The sequence below is a fragment of the Macrobrachium rosenbergii genome, chromosome 37 (genome assembly GCF_040412425.1).
Source record: "Macrobrachium rosenbergii isolate ZJJX-2024 chromosome 37, ASM4041242v1, whole genome shotgun sequence".
In the NCBI taxonomy this organism is placed as follows: domain Eukaryota; kingdom Metazoa; phylum Arthropoda; class Malacostraca; order Decapoda; family Palaemonidae; genus Macrobrachium; species Macrobrachium rosenbergii.
The window spans coordinates 34,839,739-34,861,536 of NC_089777.1; the positions used below are offsets into that span (position 1 = coordinate 34,839,739).

The 21,798-nt window shown below is 40.6% G+C and overlaps 1 protein-coding gene and 1 long non-coding RNA gene across 2 annotated transcripts in view; one reads left to right on the top strand and one right to left on the bottom strand.

Annotated features, from left to right (window-relative positions):
* Positions 1-9,167, bottom strand: part of LOC136825478 (thyroid transcription factor 1-associated protein 26) — a 123,295-nt gene extending 114,128 nt beyond the window's left edge. Inside the window, exon 1 of the mRNA XM_067082008.1 lies at positions 9,059-9,167. The gene's annotated coding sequence lies outside the window, so the exon portion shown is untranslated. The remainder of the gene's footprint in view (positions 1-9,058) is intronic.
* The window catches only part of LOC136825481 (uncharacterized), a 28,089-nt gene extending 13,161 nt beyond the window's left edge, over positions 1-14,928 (top strand). Inside the window, exon 3 of the long non-coding RNA XR_010849354.1 lies at positions 12,749-14,928. This is a non-coding gene — a long non-coding RNA (uncharacterized lncRNA). The remainder of the gene's footprint in view (positions 1-12,748) is intronic.
* The last annotated feature ends 6,870 nt before the right edge of the window (positions 14,929-21,798 follow it).

A 21,798-nucleotide genomic window follows, 5' to 3' on the forward strand; every position in this document is an offset into this window, starting at 1 on the left:
TGTGAGTTGCCACAAATTATGAAACTCAACAACAAATCTTAATGTGGGTGGCCACACTTGAGGAGTGGTGCGATTTGAAACCTTGCCAAACCTCGCCTCTTGTTGCAAACGATGGAGCATGTTTAAAAAACGCTGAGTTCCTAGTGTCTTCCTTCAGGAGAAATGGGTTCTTTTAAATTTGTTGAGCAATAAATCGAATGATCCTTGGCTCACTCGCAAATATTCATAAAATTTGTTATCATACATTTGAGACTGTTTATATAGATTATAAAATTCACTCCGTTCCATTCTTCTCCTGGTAAAATCATAAACCCAGATGACTTTTTTTTTTTACTGTATTTCTCCTGACTTTATGAAGTATTTTTAAATATGATTTTTTAAAAGTTGATGGTTACATGTCTGCTGCACTGATGATCAGTTTTGACTAACGTGTTGCTTGCGTCTTTGCCAGTTCCAGTCTGGCCATGAAACGCATTGATGCTACCGCTGCCACTTGTCGCTAGATGCTACCTTGCTGCTTGCAGTGTAGTTGTACCCTTAATGAGGCTCCTATGTTGGACTTTTGCATCTCAGTTAGGAGCATTGCTTCCAGTTAATGAAGCTTTGTTGTATTTATTCACCCATGTTTGGAGCATTTTCTCCAGTTACTGAAGCTCTGTTGGACTTTCTCACTCTTTGGAACAACTCGTAGTTAGTGAAACTTTAATTTGGAATTATCATCCCCTGTTTTAAGCATAATTTGGACTTATCACCCCTGTTTGAAGCATAGCTCCTGGTTAGTGAAGCTTTGTGTTGAACTATGTTAACTGTGGTTGGTTGAGGGATTGATTTAACAGTAAATTATATGGTGTTATAACAGAGGTTGTTGACAATTAAGAACACACACACACACATTGAATAGCAGCCTAAGAGCTGTAAAGTGGTAGCAGTTATAAAATTCACAAGTCACAAAACAAATTAAAATCATAAGAGCTTTAAGTGAGTATGTACTACAGTACACATACAAGCACTCCGGTTTGCCATGGAAAAGTATAATTTGTTAAGGATTGTGGCTCTTTCTCTAAACCTAAAAGTATTTCTCTCCGTTCCGAGCATTCTTGAGAGGAGGTAGTTTCCATTGTCATCCCTACATTTGGAAAGGAAATATTTTCTCAGGTCGTCAAGACTTGGATACTAGCAAGTGTTTTACAGTCAGTGGAACTGAAGTCATCAGAGGATGGCTACGCTTGCTTTTCCTCCAGAATTCCATCGCTCAAATGCGTGTGTTCAGTCCTTAAATGACATATGGCAGTTTCACATCTCCTTGGCATGTTATTGTAGACCCATGGTAGAGCTGACTTTGTAATTTCCAACATTTTCTGTTTACTGCCAACAGACTTTCCAGTGAGTTTTGCCAGACCTCTTTTACTTTTGTCTGGATTGCTTGGGAAAAGTCTCTAAAAGGGGAAGAAGTCTGTCTTACCTTAGCATTTGATGTAATACTCTTTGCAGAACTCTCTCCTTTCATTGCTTAACTCTCTCCTTTCATTACTTGTTATACCTATGTGAGCTTGTGCCCAGCAAAAGTTCCTTTCTATACCGGTACAATTAACTAAAAATATCCCATTCCAAAATCTCAAAGGCACCTGGGAGCTTGGTATTGAGCCTTAAAAAGATTGTAGTACACTTAGGGAATCACTGAAAATTAGAGTTTTTCTTTCCTCTTGTCACAGTTTCTTATTAAAATGTTAAATTCCCAGTAAGCTTGCAGTAAAGATTTCCGACATGTTTCTCAAAGAGCTACAGCACTCAGTATCTAGGGAAATAACTCTGGATCCAGGCCACCATCAGATTTAGAGCCATCAGTGTATATTGGAGCAGCATCCTTGTACATCGAAACTTGTTCTAAATAGGAAGCTAACATTACTTGATTTGATATCTGCTTTCCAGAATTCAGAATTTTACAATATTTAATTTCTTGTAATCACCATTGAAGAATTTGAGAATGTTTGAATGGCATTATATCACAGTTTAACTTTCAATTTATTCAAAATCTTTTACTTGGAAAGGTATACATATTTGGGGATGGTCTCTGAAATTATCTGCAAATGTTTCTGATCTCAGGAACTGCATTCAGTTACGATCCATCGTATTTGCAATTGAAGAAGATTGAAAGGCTAGTGTTTATCCAGATTCATGTATTATGAATGGTGTTTAGAGTTTTTATTCTATGTGGAGAGGCATATGTGAATACTGTACCTCATATCCATAGCACAGGTTTGTTAGAATTAATGTCCTGCAAGGTCTTAGTAGGTGTTTGCAGCCTAACTCAATTTTTTGAAGCATTGCTTCCACATAGTGAAGCTGTATTTAGGACTATTTCACCCTGGGTTGGAGCATTGTTCTGAGTTAATGAAGCTCATTTTTGACTGATGCACTTCTGTTGGATCATTGCTCACAGTTTATTAAGCTTTATTAGGACTTTATCACCATTTTTGGATCATAACTTCAGTTAATAAAGCTTTAATTTGGACTTATCTACCCTTTGTGAAGAATTGCTTTATACAGTACTGGTCTGTTTCACCCCTTACTGGATCCAGCATTGCTCAGTTTAATGAAGCTTCATGTTGGATTTATTCACCTCTTCTGAGTGGTGTTCACAGTTAATGAAGCTTTATTTTGGACTTGGGCACCTCTGTATGTATCATTGCTTTCCATTAGAGGCTTTATTTTAGTCATGTTTACTCTTTTGGATTTATGCAACCTCTTTGTAAAGCATTGCTGCCAGTTAGTGAACTATTTCACCCCTGGTTGGAAAACTACTTTCAATTAATGTAACTTTATGTTGGATTTTTTCATGTATTTGGAGCATTGCTTCCAGTTGGTGAAGCTTTATGTTGGGCTTATTCATCCCCTTTGGAGATTTGTTTCTATGTAGTGTAACTTTATGTTAAGTTTATTCACCCCTCTATAGAGCATTGTTCCTAAGCTTTTTGTTGGGCTTATTCAGCCCTGTATGGAGCCTCATTTCGTGATAAAAAAAAAGCCTTATGTTGGACTTAACAGCCCTCATTTAAAGCAAACACCCGAGTTATTCAGTGTATTCCCCCTTTTTGCATATTCCCCCCAGTTAATGGAGCATTATATTGCACTTAACCTATTGTGAGTATTGCTCCCAGTTAATGAAGATTTATGTTGGACTTACCCTGGTTAGAGTTTTGCTTACAGTTCATGAAGCTTTGTTGGACTAATCACCCTTTATAGCTCCCCAGTTATTAAAAAAAAGTTTTGTTTGGCTTCTTCAACTCTGTTTTTAATATTACTTTCAGTTACTGGGGCTTTTTGTTGGACCTATGCTTTTTGGGGGTATTGCCCCAAGTTAGTAAAGCTTCATGTTGGACTTAATCACCTCATTATATTCAACATGCATTTTGGGTGCCTCTACCTTTTTGAGCCTAAGGCATCTGTTTAATCAGTGGCCCCTCTTTTACTTCTCCTGATCATCTTCCTCTCTGCCACAGGGTAGCAGCTCTCTCCATTTTTGGAAATTTTTTTTTTTTAATCACGGGTTCACTAAGCTGCACTTCTTACCAAGAGAACTGGCACACATTCGGCAATTTCTTCACACATTTATCCCTAAAAATAAATAGTTCTTGTATCGCACGAGTCGCTAATTGCTTCTCTCCATCCATCGTGAAGCTTTGGAATTTTCTTTCAGCATCTGTATCTAATTATTATGATAATCTTTTGCTTATTCTTCTCTTCTGTCCGATTCTGTTTCTGTGACTTTCTTTCCTCTTCATAAGAAAATACTGTAATCATGCGCCCTGACTACTTGCCTTCATGTATTTTCTCGTGTTGAATGTGTTTCTGCATGATTTTGATCTTGCTTCCTTTAATAATTTCTCTCTCTCTCTCTCTCTCTCTCTCTCTCTCTCTCTCTCTCTCTCTCTCTCTCTCTCTCTCTCTCGTTGCGTCAGGTTATCTTTCAGAGCTGGTGGTAGGGAAAACAAAGCATCTCGTTGCAAGATTCGGGTTACTGATAAGAACGAGTGGAATGGTTGGTTCCTGCAAACCCCGCATTCTCCCCACACACACACACACACACACACACACACACACACACACACACACACACACACACACACACACACACACACACACACGAGCATTACCATTACTGGTTGGTATTCTTGGTCTTGCACCACGTATCCAGTTTCAGAGGTACATCTGATAGCATTGTTGTCAGCAACCGAATCCACATAAGCGTGAGCCCTGGCGAGGTAATCTCTGAAGGGACGGTCGTTGTACAAGTATTGTGACCTCAATCAAAGACCTCGTAACTTTCCCCATTTCTCACACATTAAAGGTTATACTTATCACCAGGGTCCAAAACTTGCTTGTCATTACGAGCTTTGAATACAGGTCGCATAAAATTAAGAAGCCCTTCTCTTCCGGCCTTGGTGGGATTCGAACCTGCCCCCTTGCCCGTTGTTGTACGGAGAAGGATATGTAAATCCATTTCAGCTCATCCGTACTATATATATAATATATTTATACATACATGTTTATAGTTCTTCATTGGAGGGGTGGGTAGAGCTCTCGGCCAGCACGCTGTTGGCCCAGCGTTCGACTCTCCGACTGGCCAATGAAGAATTAGAGGAATTTATTTCTGGTGATAGAAATTCATTTCTCGTCATGATGTGGTTCGGATTCCACAATAAGCTGTAGGTCCCGTTGCTATGTAACCAGTTGGTTCTTAGCCACGTAAAGTAAGTCTAATCCTTCGGGCCAGCCCTAGGAGAGCTGTTAATCAGCTCAGGGGTCTGGTTAAACTAAGATATACTTAATGTGTGTTTATATGTGTGTATACATGTGTATGTATATATATATATATAATATATATATATATATATATATATATATATATATATATATATATATATACATATATATATATATATATATATACACACACACTGTATGCATGCGTGTAATCAACAAGTAGCATTAGCAAACAGACACAGTTCGAGAGAAACATTCCCTCCTCGACTGACGTATTTAAATAGATAACAAGCAAATTTTACGACGTGAGAAACCCTGTATAGTTAAGAACTTTGTAAACAGGTAAATCTTCACCGCGTTAAATTCTCTCTCTCTTTTTTTTTTTTTTTTTTTTTTTTTTTTTTTAAGATAATCTAAATCTCTTTTCACGGCCGGTAAGAACTTCAGTTACGATCGCTCTGGTGTGATTGGTTGGAAAGAGGAGGAAGTATTTGCATCTTGTATGATCTTAGCATTTTGGTTGGTTGTCCTCGAATTGTACCCAACCAATTAAGATTTAGCTATGATGGGCTTGGTGGAAGCCACTCCCTCATATACTTCGTTCGTTGATCATGCACGGCCATTCATTGATCCCCATCTTCCCCCCCGACACACACACACACACTAACGTGTCACGTTTCGCCTGTTGTCCATTAATGGCTTTGACACCATTCTGTGTTACCCATCAGTGTTTGTTGTCCTCTTATTTTGTGTCGGGGTAGGGGTGGGGATGAGGCTATTAGGCCTATGCCCTGTCCCATGGATGCTCAAGGTGTTCGTGTGCCGATGTCGTGTAGCCTCTTCAAGGTTCAGTGATGTTTCCTTCCTTTCTCCCGCAGCCATGCTCCGGAATTCTGTCTTCTGCTTTTACTAGCATTTTAACCCTCTGTCCTGTAAGAGGGCGAAAGTCGGTTCTAGATATTTTGAATCCCAGAACTTGACCCCGGTAACTTCACTCCCGGTGAACCGAAATCCGGTTCCGTTGACACCCGGTAATTTGACAGCCAAAATAAACAAATAGCCAATTTAAGGAAGGATATTTTTTTTAAAATAGCTTAGAGCTATTACCTTATTTAGGAGATGGAAATGACGTAATTCGATTGTTTCGGAAGTTGAAGACTTAGTTTACATTTTATTTCAATTGAAGTGTATAAGTAACATTTAGCAGTTGCATCAGAGCTCCTGGCCGTTTAAAGACATTTTTTTATAGCCATGTCTCGTACCATTCAGAGCACCCGTGGTGGAAAGAAACTCTTAGATGACTTAAATTACATATACGAAAGGTAGGAAACAAACGCTGATGGGTCAAAAATTTATTGGAAGTGTGAAGTGAAGACTTACAAAGCACGCCTGTAATGTATGTAGGCGTGCTTTGCAACTCTTCACTTCACACTCCTAATAAAATGTTGACCAATCAGCGTTTGTTTTCTGCCTTTCGTAAATGTAATTTAAGTCATAAGAGTTTCTTTCCACCACGGGTGCTCTGAATGGTACGAGACATGGCTATAAAAATTGTCTTTAAACAGCCAGGAGCTCTGATGCAACTGCTAAATGTTACTTATACACTTCAATTGAAATAAAATGTAAACTAAGCCTTCAACTTGCGAAACAATCGAATTACGTCATTTCCATCTCCTAAATAAGGTAATTGCCTTAAGCTATTTCAGAAAATATCCTTCCTGGTTTTTGTTTAATTTGGGTGTCAAATTACCGGGTGTTGACGAAACCGGATTTCAGTTCACCGGGAATCAAAATACCGGGAGTGAAATTACCGTTGTTTATTTTGGGTGTCAAAGTACCGGGTGTTGACGAAACCGGATTTCAGTTCACCGGGAATCAAAATACCGGGAGTGAAATTACCGTTGTTTATTTTGGGTGTCAAAGTACCTGGTGTTGACGAAACCGGATTTCAGTTCACTGGGAATCAAAATACCGGGAGTGAAATTACCGTTGTTTATTTTGGGTGTCAAAGTACCGGGTGTTGACGAAACCGGATTTCAGTTCACCGGGAATCAAAATACCGGGAGTGAAATTACCGTTGTTTATTTTGGGTGTCAAAGTACCGGGTGTTGACGAAACCGGATTTCAGTTCACTGGGAATCAAAATACCGGGAGTGAAATTACCGTTGTTTATTTTGGGTGTCAAAGTGCCGGGTGTTGACGAAACCGGATTTCAGTTCACCGGGAATCAAAATACCGGGAGTGAAATTACCGTTGTTTATTTTGGGTGTCAAAGTACCGGGTGTTGACGAAACCGGATTTCAGTTCACTGGGAATCAAAATACCGGGAGTGAAATTACCGTTGTTTATTTTGGGTGTCAAAGTACCGGTGTTGACGAAACCGGATTTCAGTTCACCGGGAATCAAAATACCGGGAGTGAAATTACCGTTGTTTATTTTGGGTGTCAAAGTACCGGGTGTTGACGAAACCGGATTTCAGTTCACTGGGAATCAAAATACCGGGAGTGAAATTCCCGTTGTTTATTTTGGGTGTCAAAGTACCGGGTGTTGACGAAACCGGATTTCAGTTCACCGGGAATCAAAATACCGGGAGTGAAATTACCGTTGTTTATTTTGGGTGTCAAAGTACCGGGTGTTGACGAAACCGGATTTCAGTTCACCGGGAATCAAAATACCGGGAGTGAAATTACCGTTGTTTATTTTGGGTGTCAAAGTACCGGGTGTTGACGAAACCGGATTTCAGTTCACCGGGAATCAAAATACCGGGAGTGAAATTACCGTTGTTTATTTTGGGTGTCAAAGTACCGGGTGTTGACGAAACCGGATTTCAGTTCACCGGGAATCAAAATACCGGGAGTGAAATTACCGTTGTTTATTTTGGGTGTCAAAGTACCGGGTGTTGACGAAACCGGATTTCAGTTCACTGGGAATCAAAATACCGGGAGTGAAATTACCGTTGTTTATTTTGGGTGTCAAAGTACCGGGTGTTGACGAAACCGGATTTCAGTTCACCGGGAATCAAAATACCGGGAGTGAAATTACCGTTGTTTATTTTGGGTGTCAAAGTACCGGGTGTTGACGAAACCGGATTTCAGTTCACCGGGAATCAAAATACCGGGAGTGAAATTACCGTTGTTTATTTTGGGTGTCAAAGTACCGGGTGTTGACGAAACCGGATTTCAGTTCACCGGGAATCAAAAGACTGGGAGTGAAATTACCGCGGTCCAAAAAACCAGGAGTCTACCTACCGGCCACCGCCAAAGTCTATTCCGTCTTGCACGGTAAAGACCTAACCCTCTCTCCCTCCCCCACCCACACCCCCACCCCATCTTCTCTTCGGCCCTAGGCTGGAAATTGTATGTAATACCTGTAGGGATTTACCTATTGCTTAGTAGGATTTTCCCTTCGACTGTGATTTTGAAATTTTGTTTCTGTCTTGGGTTAGAATAGCCCGCCTTTTCTGTCGTTCCTTCTCGTTTCCGAGTCTGTATATCGGAATTTATGGATGTCGCACTCTAGTACAAGCGGCAAATCAAAATTTAAGATGATAAAAATTAGCAGTCCATTTTTGGAGGGTGATGTAGCTGTGCTATTACCACTGTTAACAATACTCCTATCAGCGAAGGAGATGCTAGTGATGATTTAGGCCTTGAAACTATTAACAACTGTTGCGATTAGAATTATAGTAATAATGAACCCAGTTTTAGCAATATAACTGATAAAAATCTTACAGTCCTACATGACTTTTATTTCTTTAATAACTGGTTTACCCAATGGGAGATTCAGCCAGTCTTAATTCAAATCTTTATGAAAAACCTCCGAATCGTGTATCAAATCATATCTATAGAGGAGTCAGAAACCGCCCTTTGCCGCTCATTACCGCGTAAGAATTAAAGATTTTAAATGCTAATTTCATGTTAATCTGTCCTAATGCTGCTGTGTTAACATGTCCTCATGTCAGCACGACCCTTCTTCATTGCAACGTCCCCCAAACTAGATTGTTCTGGAACGTCATTGTGTCACTGTGCTCTTGAAATTATTCTTATATATTTCGTCTTAAATTTTAGCCGTAAAGTATGTTAACTTTTACTTAACAGCTGGTCAAGTATTAGTTAGGCATGTTTTTCGCAATCATGAACTTCGAACTTAAAAGTTTCGACCGGCAATTTTTAGGCGGTGCAATGTACTTGAAACGAACGTGTGCGTTACCACCTACAGCCCGAACAAAGTCGATAAACGTCACCACTGACTCATGAGGGCTGGCTAATCTATGCAACGAATTTTCATGAATTACCTGAAGGTTTCGTCATTTCGTGATTGTTGTCGAGAGTTCGTTCGGTGTGCCGATTCCTGAAAAGCTTTTGAAAGGCTGCCAACTGAAGTCTAGTAGTCGACCAGTAAGAGTTCGTGAAACTGCCGCTAGTTGGCAGCACTGACAAGAACAAGTTAGATCAGTATACTATTCATAGAATAGCAGTACATATGCAAAATTCGAAAAAGCAGTGTATGGTCATCGCAAATCATCATCAAGTGAATAATTATTGACTAAACTATTGCCTTTGTTTTTGTTGTTGTCGTTAGTAATGGAGATTTACAGAGGAATATAAGTACCAGAATTTTCCTAGTTACTCTACTAGAATAGCAGAGGCACCATTTTGTAAGGCGGCCGTTACTATTCAACTCCGTGAATTATAAAATGTTTGTTCCCCGATCACCGCGTCTTGTTAATTTATTTCGTATTATATACATATACAGATAATATATTCCTAACGGTTGCTGTCGTTGTTTTCGTACTTTTTCTAATTACATTTGATTTGCATAAGTTTATTCGCTGTTATTATAAAACCCTAAGGAAATTTCCCTCTTCCCTAATACAAGGTCTAGAGAATATGCCCTATACTCTTGCCACGACGAATAGATCTCTATGGCGAGGCTTTTAAAGATCTGCCCTGTTGCCAGTTTTACGAAAACAGGCAACTGACACGTGTGTGACCTTTAAATGTCTTCGAGACAAACCCTGAGGCTATACTTATAAGATTTTTGGGGCTTTTGATTTCCAGGTACTTTAATCTCCTTCCTACTCCGCCCTGCTCTCTCTCTCTCTCTCTCTCTCTCTCTCTCTCTCTCTCTCTCTCTCTCTCTCTCTCTCTCTCTCTCTCTCTTTTCTAAATCTTACAGCTTTTTTTTTTTTTTTTTTTTTTTTTTTTACATATCACCTTATCTATTTTGTCAGTACTTGTAGATAGATGTACATTTATCATTGTTACACAATTAGATACTTAAAAGTATTTAATTAATGCTATAGAAATAGGTGATATATTTCTTGTTCATATTTCGAATTACGAATTAAAATAAACTTCTTTGTCGCCTATATATTATCTACAACGAGGAGTGACGATCATCTTAAGTTTTAAAGGACTATTTTTTTTCGATCAAACTTTTTTTTCCACACCACCACTGAGGTAAAAGTCAAGGTGCGTTTTTTTCGAGAGAGAGGTTTCCCCTGTAGGCCTAATCCTCTCTTTTTTATATATAATTTATTCAGAAAGCTCGTCATCAGAGCTATCAGCTATGTTGATGACAAAACTGTCAACCAACTTGTCTACAGCCACATCTTGCCAGGCATCCTCTTTTTGAATTTTCTCTACGTGCTCCGCTGCATTCTTCCAGTTTTCCGCCGTGACATTGTTCAATGCTTCTTGCACAAAAATTTTAAGGTCTGCCAGTTTGAACGTATTCTTTTTCGCTATATAAGACTTCACTTGAGCCCATATGAGCTCAATAGGGTTGCATTGGCAATGGTACGGTGGTATACGTACTATCTTATGCCCTGCTTCAGCTGCAATTTCGTCAATCTTATACTTTTTTCCCATGTTATTAATACGTCGTTTAGCGAGTTCATACAGCTCAATTTTCAGCAAATCATCACTTGGCTGTTCGCCATTCTCTGTCAACCAATGCTTTGTTTTCTTTCTTCCAAGATGAGGTTGGATACTTTTCCTGTTGCATAGAATGGTATGATGCGTTGTCCATCACGATTGCACAGTTGGGAGGGATGTTCGGTAGCAACTGATTTCTAAACCATTTTTCAAAAACTTCAGCATTCATCTGTTCATGGTAGTCCCCATCATTCCTAGCTTGAAAAACCAGTTCTGCATTGTTGACAAAACCGTCTTCTGTTCCTGCATGTAGAATTATCAATCGGCTTCCTTTACCGGTGGGAGGTTTTACCCCCGTAGCTTGCTGGGATGATAAGTCTGTCCAACACTTTTGAACAGTGTAATTTTGAGTGACCCAAGTTTCGTCGAGATCACGAATTTCTGCCCTGACTCCTTGCGACGCTTCATCTCTCAAAAATCTTGACCGAGCTACAGTTACATCTCGCCTTTCCAAGAGAAATTTACGCCCATCAACCTTCTTAAATCTGAATCCTATCTTCATGAGAACCTTACGAAGGGATTCACGGCAGCCATTAAAAGATATTCTTTCTTTTAATTCCTCTTTTATCAAGTCCAGAGTTGGAATTTCCTGTCTTTCATGAAAGGACAGAACTGCCCTTCTAATGACGCATGTGTCAAAATCATCCAAAGCAGTGGCGGTTGCAGGTCGAGATTTTTTCGGTGACGAAAATACAGGCTGTTCATGCTCAGAGTCTGCCCACCATTCTTCATTTAATTTGCTGCAGACTCTTTTAACTGTACTCTCGCTGAAACCTGTTGCAGCAGCTGTCCGAGCGAGAGCTTTTTTATGGGATAACATAGGCCCTCCATTCGCCTTTTCATCTTGAAAATACCTATTTACTTTGTAGACGATTGCCTTTTCTCGGCTGTGAAGATGATGTCTATCCATGTCTGTGAGATGACCAGGAATGACTTCTTGTAAGTCGGTGTCAAAGTCAGTCTACCCTTCAGTCAGGCCAAAACGTTGTTGCTATATCGTATTCAAGCAATATTTAGTCATTGTTTTCAATCTATTATTTTTCAGAGAGAGAGACAGAGATCTGTCTGTATACGAATGTTTATTTTCTCTTGCCAAACTTACTGTTATGCTTTATTTCATATTTCCTTGCTTACCAATTTATTCTTTACCTACGATGTTAAGAAATCAAGGTATATGTAGAAACGAGAAATGCCTCCAGACATAATATACCGTGATGACCGTGACCACCGAAAGTGCTCCCTAGAGAAAATCTAAGCTGCTTATCCGTGGATTTAAACGCATGTGGATCCGTGTGTGAAGTACTGGCAACACCACCAAAATGAGATGCCATATTGATAGAAAATCTGGTTCCGTTTCTTGTAATTGCTTAAAAAAATATTATCAATCGTGAACCTATGTAATAGACTTGGAATTCTGCGTAACGAAAAAGGTTTTATTTGATATCTGTAATGGGAGAAATGATTTTATCTCGCTGTTGTTGTTATACATTTGGCAGATATGCCTTACCTGTGAAGACCCAAACAACCCCGCCAGAGAGATCTAAACATTTTAGAAAGAGTATAGTAGTCATTTGAACATTATATGATTGGGAGAAATGTTGTAATTGGATAGTCAGTTCATGTTTAACACTATTTAAACTCACACACACACAATCGTTGCAAATATAGTTTTTGACCGAAACATGGAGCTTCCGCAAACTAGCCTTAATTCTCTACCATATTAGTCATTTCACAATATACTATAGTAAAAAAAAAGCTGTAACCCTTAAGGAATGAAACTTAAATAGAAGCTTTACGAGCACCATTGTTATTGTTATTCAAAATCGTTTTGGCGATGCTAGGTTTGACTTCGTTCGACTACATAGAAATTTAATTACTTTATTTTTGTGAGCCCAGTACCTTTGTTTCGTAAATTATACCACTCACCGGTGTTGACATGCTCGTGATTCAGTGTATGATGTGCTGCAATGCAGTTTGTATCGATAGTTGGTTGTATAATTAACTTCTGTTAAACTCCATATTATCATATTTCTCCTCTTTTTCAGGCACAGCGGCAAGGAACTAGTTGAGGACTGTTAAAGGAGTAGTCTACAAAGAAAGATTATTTTAAGAATCGTTTGCTGTGTTCAGAGTAGGTTATACCCATTCTGTAACATTTGCCAGAAGACACTCGTCATAAGCCACTTGAAGGATGGTCGCTGAAAGTCCGGAAGCCATTGTGGAAAGGTCGCTCGTTGCCATACCGACAACTGGAAGTGACAGAGCTGCCAAGCCCTTTGTTATGGATTTGGGAAACTTATCCACTGAAGCGTCGTCGGTCGCTATTGACCCGACTGTTCCGTCTCCTGAGAAATTTCCGCTTCTTGAACAATTTGGGTATAAAGGAAGCAAGTCAAGACCAACGGGTCCACCGAAAGTGAACTTGAAACCACAAGGGCCCCGGATAGTTAGCTTAAAGCCTGGGGACGTAAAATTCGTTGTTGTCAAGGGGGTCAAGCGCCTGACGCCACCCGGCTCTGTCCAGGTTCAAGCCCCCGTTTTGCAGTCTGCCATGAACCAACTCTTGGAGGAGCGCGACCGGCTGATGCGAGAGAACAGTGGTCTCGCCAGGAAACTGGTGCAGTTTGAGAGGCTGCTCCAGAGGAAGAAGGCCTTGGGCTCATGTTCTTAAGAGACTTTATATGATGAATGGCATCACAGTGTACCAAGACTGTGAATGCGAGTTCATCAGATGCTGAGTGATTACATTCTAGAGGCACTGTTTTTCCACAATTGTATGATTAGTAGTTTGGCCATAAATATCGCTACAGAAACAGATGAGCCTAAATAATGGCTTATAATTGAAAAATCAGAATAAATTAGATTCAGAATAGATGTATGCATTACAATTAATGCATATGAAATAAAGTCATGGGATTGAGTTGTTCTCCAATTATTTTACAAGTTGATTTAATTTTATTTTCACGTATGGTATGTACTCTAATACTAATCTTTTTCAGTTAACGATTTTAGTAAGCGCTATTTTTCCTCCAATTTGTTATGTTTTGCAGTTTTCAGTTTTGTTGTCTTCCTTCTCACACAATCTTGTGATGTCAGACAACTTGCAAAATAACTTACTTAAATTACATCTCTGACAATCAGGCAGATTTTTTATAGAATATTTAGCTTTATGTTGTCAGATTGATGGAATTTTCAAATCTGCATCTGGAGCAAAAGCAAAAAAAAAAAATTACTGCAAATTGACTTTTCAATGCTTTATCTTATTATGGGTGCATTCAAGGTTTTTATAATCTTACTTAAAATTTAATTAATATAACAATTAATTAAAACTTGTCTAGGCTATGTGGTATTCGTCCTTATCACGCTTGTTGCTATATATCTTACACTTTACTCAAGTTTTCTTTTGAAGCAAACCATTATACTCGGATAAATGAAGCTTCCAAAAGTCCATGTCCGTTCTTGCAGAATATACTATTTAAAGTTTTGGTTTTCACTTTGCCCATTGGTTAGGTTGGTTAATTGATATTCCGAGTCGGTCAGTATCACAAGAGCAGTAACCTACATTCACAGGGTGATGGGATCCTAATTAGGCTCTTTCCGCACCAGTATAACGACCTCCCTTCCTAAAGCACCCCCCCCCCCACGGAATGAGCCCATAACAAGTATCTCGTCAACTGTCAAAGGCTTCAGGACTTGAAGAAACAAGATGCACCTAGCCTGCGACACCTCTCACTACTTTCACCCTGTAACGGTATAATGAGCGTCTTTCCTAAAGCACCAGCCCCAAAAGAATGAGACCATGACAAGCATCTCGCCAACTGTTCAAAGTCCTCTTGACTTCCAGCAACAAGATGCACCTAACCTGTGAAAACTTTTGCCATTTTCACCCCGTCCCCCAAGACAGGTTTGGCTTCCAGTGGTAAGGTTACATAGAAATACTGTTAAGTCCTATGTATTTGCCAAAGATAATGTACTCCAAGGCAGTATAAAGCTAAAGTATCTGCTAGACCATAATGTAACTGTCATCTGATACCCGTCTAAGGGTTTAAGTGCTTCAAGGAGCCGCGTCACATGGCGGAACAGCTCTGTAAGTTACGGTGGAAGACATTAGCATAATAACTAGAATTCCTTCCTGCTCACATTTGGATAAAAGTACACATATTAATTATGTTTATTTTTGGTATTGTATGTGGATTTTTGGTATACATTACAACATTCACTGGAGTGTATGTTCTTTCATTTTATCCCTTATGCTTCCTGAATTTAGATCTTGAATGATAAAGTACATCAGAGGCTCCAGACCAACATAAATTTCAGCAACTAACAAAGAAACTGCACAGCTCACGTGAGATGAAAATGGACTGGAAGCAAACCAGATTTCGAAGAATACTCAAGACTGAAAGGGCCAAGTTAAGATTGTGCTAAATTAAACCACAATTGGCGAATATACAGTAGAAGGCTGAAGAAGTAACCAAGTTTGAAGACTATACAAGATTGATAAAAAGAAGATACTGAAGTCGGAAGCATACACGAGACTTAGAAAAATACAAGTTTGGAGAATAAATTATTATTATTATTATTATTATTATTATTATTATTATTATTATTATTATTGAAAATAATGGCTGTTTCTACGGCATTCAGTTTATATAGTCTTCTCCATTCTTAATATCTTTTCATCAGCTTGTAGCTGGTGTATCAAGTTTCCAAAGGACATAAAAAATTTCCTTGTTATTTCAGTTTTATTACCTCTTGCGTTTCAGATGTGCCCTGGTGATTATTTTCAAAGAGTGAATGGATTGATATGTAGTTACATGGGTATATACAGCAAGGGGGTGTTGGGGCTTGGGTACCCCTTACTGTGTAGGCTGGATTATAGATCGTCCAGATGATAATGTCTCCGGTGTCCGGTGCTCTCTCTCTCTCTCTCTCTCTCTCTCTCTCTCTCTCTCTCTCTCTCTCTCGTCGGTGATCGTCCAGATGATGATGTGTCTCTCTCTCTCTCTCTCTCTCTCTCTCTCTCTCTCTCATCGGTGTCTGGTGTAGGCTGGTTTCTTAAATTTCTGTCTATGGTGGTAGGGAGGAACTCCGTTTCTTTCAGGTTGTTGATGCTTGGCAATTTTTTTTAAAATATTGAGTGCCTCGAGAAGACGTGTAGGCATCGGCGGCCGTTGCCTAGTCTAGATTTTGGTGCTCTTTACAAGCTCTTCTCTTTCGGGTCTTCTTTGATGTTTCTGTGCATAATAATTAAAGATAGCCGCCTCTTGGAGATGACAGGAGAGACTTTTGGAGAGTTTGGTAGTGGTCATCCTGATATATGAATGGTGGCATCCTTCCACCAGGAATGTAAATTCGTAGATGACACTGCTTCTCTTTAGAGATGTTGCTGGGGGCGCGGCGTTGTTTTTAAGCAACAACTGGCTCGTTTTCCTATTATATTTTATCATATTAATCTTGTCACCTTCTACAGTAGGGGTCACATTTTCATTTATTTTTCTAAGGGCCTTCTTATCTAAATATTTTTGGTAACTGTAGCCCCTGTAATATAGTTATATGGAGTCACTTTTGGTTGTTATCGGTGTCCATCGCACTTTCACTGCCAGTTATTTATAGAAACTGAGATTGGGTGTTCTATCAAGGGATTAGAGAAATTTTTGGTTTTAAATAATTGCGTTGATTTTTCAGTCTCCTCCGTAGGTTTTCCGCGTGGACGAGTGTGAGAGGGCGTGACGGACGAAAGCACCACAAAAGTGTCAACTATATACCAATAGTGTTGAGTGGGGCAGGGGATCTTACGACACTCGTGTAGAAATTGGCAAATAGCTCCTTCGTGGATGTTCATAGTCAGTGTGTCTTCACATCTGTATACCCTGTTCAGGATATGTTCAATCATCTCGTCGACTGATACATTCGTGAAGAGGCTCTCGACGCTTAGGGAGGTAATAATACCTGTAGAAGGACAGTTTCAGAGTTTCCATAAAAAGTCGGTAGACAACTGCAGGCATTTAGTCTCTTTGCGATGTTGTAAGTAGGCATGGTATTTGGCTTATAATTGGTCGCAGGGGTTTACCAGGCTTGTGGGTTTTTATGGTACCGTAAATATACTCTGGTCAGCCTGGGGGCATTTCTTGAGGCGTGGATCCTTTCAACCGTTCTATTGATGTCTCATCAAATGTCCTCGATGGGGTTCTTGCCAATTTTCTGGAATTTCGATTCATCAGCCAGTATTTGGTCCAGCCTTTGGTAGTATTCAGAGGTGTGGATGAATACTTGGGCAGCAGCTTTGTCCGCTCTTCTCATCGTAATTCCCTGGGTTTCTCGTAGGTTTTCAGCTGTTTCCTTCGTTTCCCTGATGAGGATAGAGCTTTTCTATGGGGCACCTTGGTTCGTAAGGGCTTCTGCCAGCAGTGTTGGCTGGAGGGAATCGCTCGACCTGACCCTACCTTGGTCCTCTAGGGACTGAATAAAGTCAGGGAGTAAACATTGGAAACTTGATACACCAGCTACACGCTGATGAAAAGATAAGAAGAATAGAGAAGACTATATAAATTGATTGCCATAGAAACAGCAATAATTTTCAATGCTATTGCCCTAGGAGAAGGTCCCCTCCCTTTATTATTATTATTATTATTATTATTATTATTATTATTATTGTTGTTGTTGTGTTCAAATTGGATATGTATGGAGAATAAAAGATTTCCCATCCTAATTTATTTGAATCTTTCACCCTTATGAAGGTAACTTTCTCATGAACCCAAAATAGAGTACAGAGGTTACTGGTGGGTAGCTTACGTAATTACATAATTGTAGACCAGTGATTAAAACACTCGCTTCACCAGCTAGATTATATTCCTTTTTTTTTTATATTCCTTTAGAAGTATGTTTTTGCGTACTTTGCACATTTCATAAGCCTCCTCCTGTTAGGCTTGTTAAGTGTCTGATTCTTTGAATGGAAGAGTCATGGTGAATTGAGCCGTAGGCGAAATTGTGGCATCAAAAAACAGCACTTCTGTCGTTCTTTTCCCGCAGTTCTATCAACGCTTCAAGTCGTGGCCTTGTTTTCTTTGTGGTTTGTTCATTTGGTATTTCTATTGCAAATTTCATCTTATTTTTTTCGCAGAAATTTAGATCGTCGCTTCCTGGAGATTATTATTATTATTATTATTATTATTATTATTATTATTATTATTATTATTATTATTATTATTATTATTATTATTATTATTATTATTATTATTATTATTCAGAAGATGAAACCTATTCATATGGAACAAACCCCGAGGGACCATTGACTTGAAATTCAAGCTTCCAAAGAATATGGTGTTCATTAGGAAGAAGTAAGAGGAGGTAAAGGGACATGCAGAAAGAAGAGAGCCCACTTACTAAAAAAAAAAAAAAAAAAAAATTAACATACGTATAAATGTATTAAATTAAAATGCAAGAAGACTAGTATTAGGGTAGTAATGCATTGCACGTTCGCTTGAACTTCTGAAGTTCCAATTGCACCACATCCTGTAGGAAGCTGTTCCACAGTCCAACGGTGTTAGGAATAAATGACCTTTGCAGGGCGCAATAGGATTGGTATAGCTCAACTTGTCATACATACTTTTCAGATATCTCGCTGATTCCAGTTTGTAGAAGATCGCAGCTCTTCCTGCCATATCAATTCGTAGGGGGCATTGCTGTTAGTGCACCTCTCATGGTGCACTGTAGGCATTCTGGTTCTTTGCAGCAACCCTTTGGCCCCTACATGCAACCCCTTTCGTTCCTTTTACTTTACCTCAGTTCATATTATTTTCCATCTTACTTTCCACCCTTTCCTAATAATTGCTTCATAGTGAAACTGTGAGGTTTTCCTCCTGTTACACACTTAAAATCTTTTTATTCTAAATTGCCTTTTCAGCGCTGTAGGACCTCACAGGTCCCAGAGCTTGGCCTTTAGCCTAAATTGCATATTCCATTCCATTCCTGCAAGATCAGTCTGCTTTAGATGCTGAATCTGCCCCTTTCGTAAATACTGCAAGAACAAGGTTCAGGAAAGTGCTACCGGGTCTGTCAAGATACAACGGCCACACAATGAATGATGAGCTCCTGGCTCTCCTGATATTATTGTTTAGCACCCACATGTGGACCCAACGCACTTACACTGCAACCGCCATTATCCTGTGACAAGAAACCCGTGAACGAAACGCGGAAAAGAAACACGCGACCCAGCCATACTAACTTCAGCAGTGAGCAGACCAGTTTCCTCGTAAGGGAAGCTACGCCTGCCCACCGCTGTCTTTCTTCCAGGTACGAACAAAGAGGCCCCACGTGCTTCTTCCTGAGAAATGAAAGAACTAACACAGAGTTTCTAGTAGACACCAGAGCGTGCAGATCATTCATCCCAGCCAGCCCGAACAGATGACTCTACCCCGCTCCCCCCACCAACCTCCACGTATCAACTGCCAGAGGAGCACCACTGAAGGCAGGAAATGAAAATAGCTTTTAATGGGAAAGACGACTGGACTCTCATCACGGCAGACATGATGATGACGTTGTTAGGAGTGGATTTCCTAACTGCACACAGCCTACTAGTAGATGTAGCAGCAAAATAACTGATCCCAAGAACAGCGCCGACATCATCTCAAAAGCCAAACAGATGTACCACAACTACACCATTGAGTAAACGAAAGCAACAAATATGCCCAGTCGCACCAGATGTCCCACCGCCAGAGTTTCGGCAACTCCTCCAAGAATATGAAGACGTATTCAAGGACGACCTGAAGCACGACTTAACCAGACCAGCAATATAACATCACACATAGAGACTGAAGGTCCTCCGATCCACTCGCATTTCAGACGTCTGGCCCAGAGAAGCTCGCTAATGCCAAGCAGGTTTTCAAAGAAATGGAAGAAGCAGGAATATGCCCAAAAAGCCCCCAGCCCATAAGCATAACCCCTACACATGGTACTGAAGTTGGACAGAACATGGCGCCCTACGGAGACTACTGACGGCTAAATGTCAACGGAAAACCAAACTGATACCCCACTACCAAATGTAGCAGACATAACCAACCAGATGAATGGAGCAAAAATCTTCACAAAAATAGATCTGCTAAAAGTGTATTTCCAAGTCCCAGTGGTGAAAGGAGATGATTGAGAAGACTGCAATCATCACCCCTTCGGCGCCTACACATTCAGTTACAGCTGTTTCAGCCTCTGCAACTCAGGAGCAACATTCCAAAGACTTATGGAGGAACTGTTTGGTGACCTTCCATTCTGCAAGGTCTACGTTGACGATATACTAATACTCTGCCCCAGCCTAAAACATCTTAAAGACATTGACAAAGTGCTACAGAGACTCAAAGAAAACGAACTCATAGTTCGGAAAGATAAGTGTGAGTGGGCAAAGAAAACTAGAATTTCTGGGACACCAGGTGAGCCTAGAAGCCAATAAACCCCTACCAGAAAACGTGAAAGCAATAACAGACCTCCCAAAACCAGCAACAGTGAAATCAGTACAAGAATTATCGGGCTTAATAAACTATTATCATCGCTTCATACCGAACATTGCTAAAATAATGAGCCCATATTTGAAGGTCTTAAAGGAAAGAATAAGAAACTAAACTGGACAGAAAATCAAGATAAAGCATTTCTTTTAGCAAAACAAGCAATAACCTCTGCAACCACATTAGTCTTTCCTCTACCCCATAGGTCTCTCACACTGACAACCAACGCAAGCAACGTGGCGATGGGTGCCGTACATGAGCAGGACACTGATGGTGGTCGTTGTCTGCTGGCCTTCTTCAGCGAGAAGTTGATGGCAGCGAAAGAGAAATATTCAACATTTGATGGGGAGCTCGCAGGCTACAAAGCAGTCTGCCATTTCCACCACATGCTTGAGGGATGACATTTCATGGTGCAGATGGACCATCAACCACAGGTGCATGCCTTCACGAAGTCAGCAGGCGAGTGGTCAGTGTGACAACAACTGCACCTGTCAGTGATAGCTGAACACTCCAGCAACATTAGGTACCTAAAGGGTTCTGCAAACACTATGGTGGACACACTGTCAAGAAACTGGGTCAACACCATCCAGCTCGGGATAGCCTACCCCGAAATAGTGGAAGAGCAGAAGGAACGACCTGTCAGTCCGCAGTGGAAAGATGACCATCGCCTGCAAAAAGAGTACCACACGCCCTCGCCCCTACTTGCCAAAAGGCCTAAGAAGAGAGCCTTCACTCTCACCCACAATCTATCCCACCATCGGGCCGGTCAGCCACCCGAATCATAGGAGAGTGGTGCATCTGTTGGGGAATGAGAAAAGACATGAAAAAGTGGACAAGAGAATGCATCCCGTGCCAGACGTCAAAAATTACAAGGCACGTCGAAAGCAGGATAGGAGAGTTCACAACAATGAACCAGTGACTTGCCCACATCCACGTCGACTTAGTGCGAGTCCTACCCCCTCCCAGTGGGTACAGATACCCGTTTACCACCTTAGACAGGAACACCAGGTGGCCAGAAGCATCACCAATACTACAGGAAATGGCGGAGAGCTGCGTAAAGCCCCCCGTTGACTGGTCAGTAGGCACGCAGTCCCCCAGGTCATCACCAGCAACAGGGGAGCCAACTTCACATCGGCCCTGTGGAACACCCTCTCAGACAGTCTGGGGAAAAAATTAATGCAGACTGCGGCCTACAACCCAGAAGCCAATGGCACTGTTGAGAGGCTGCACTGACCACTAAAAGCAGCACTCACTGCCAAATGCCAAGGCGGGAGTTGGAGACAGGAGCTGCCATGGGTCCTACTGGGCCTAAGAACGACACCGCACGCAATGTTCAACGTATCTCCAGCAGAAGTCCTATACGGCCAAGCGTTGACGTTGCCAGCAGATACCTTCCAAGAACAAACAAGCCTGACATCACCATCAGAAACCCGAAAAGCAATAGAGAAGATAATGCCAGCGAAGACGACCTACCATGCAGTCAGAAAGTGTACATCCCCAACGACCTGCAGAATGTAAAATATGCATTCATAAGGGTAGATGCACACAGAGACCCCCCCCTCTCCCAGGCCTACTCAGGACCGTACTGCATCATTCAGAGACGG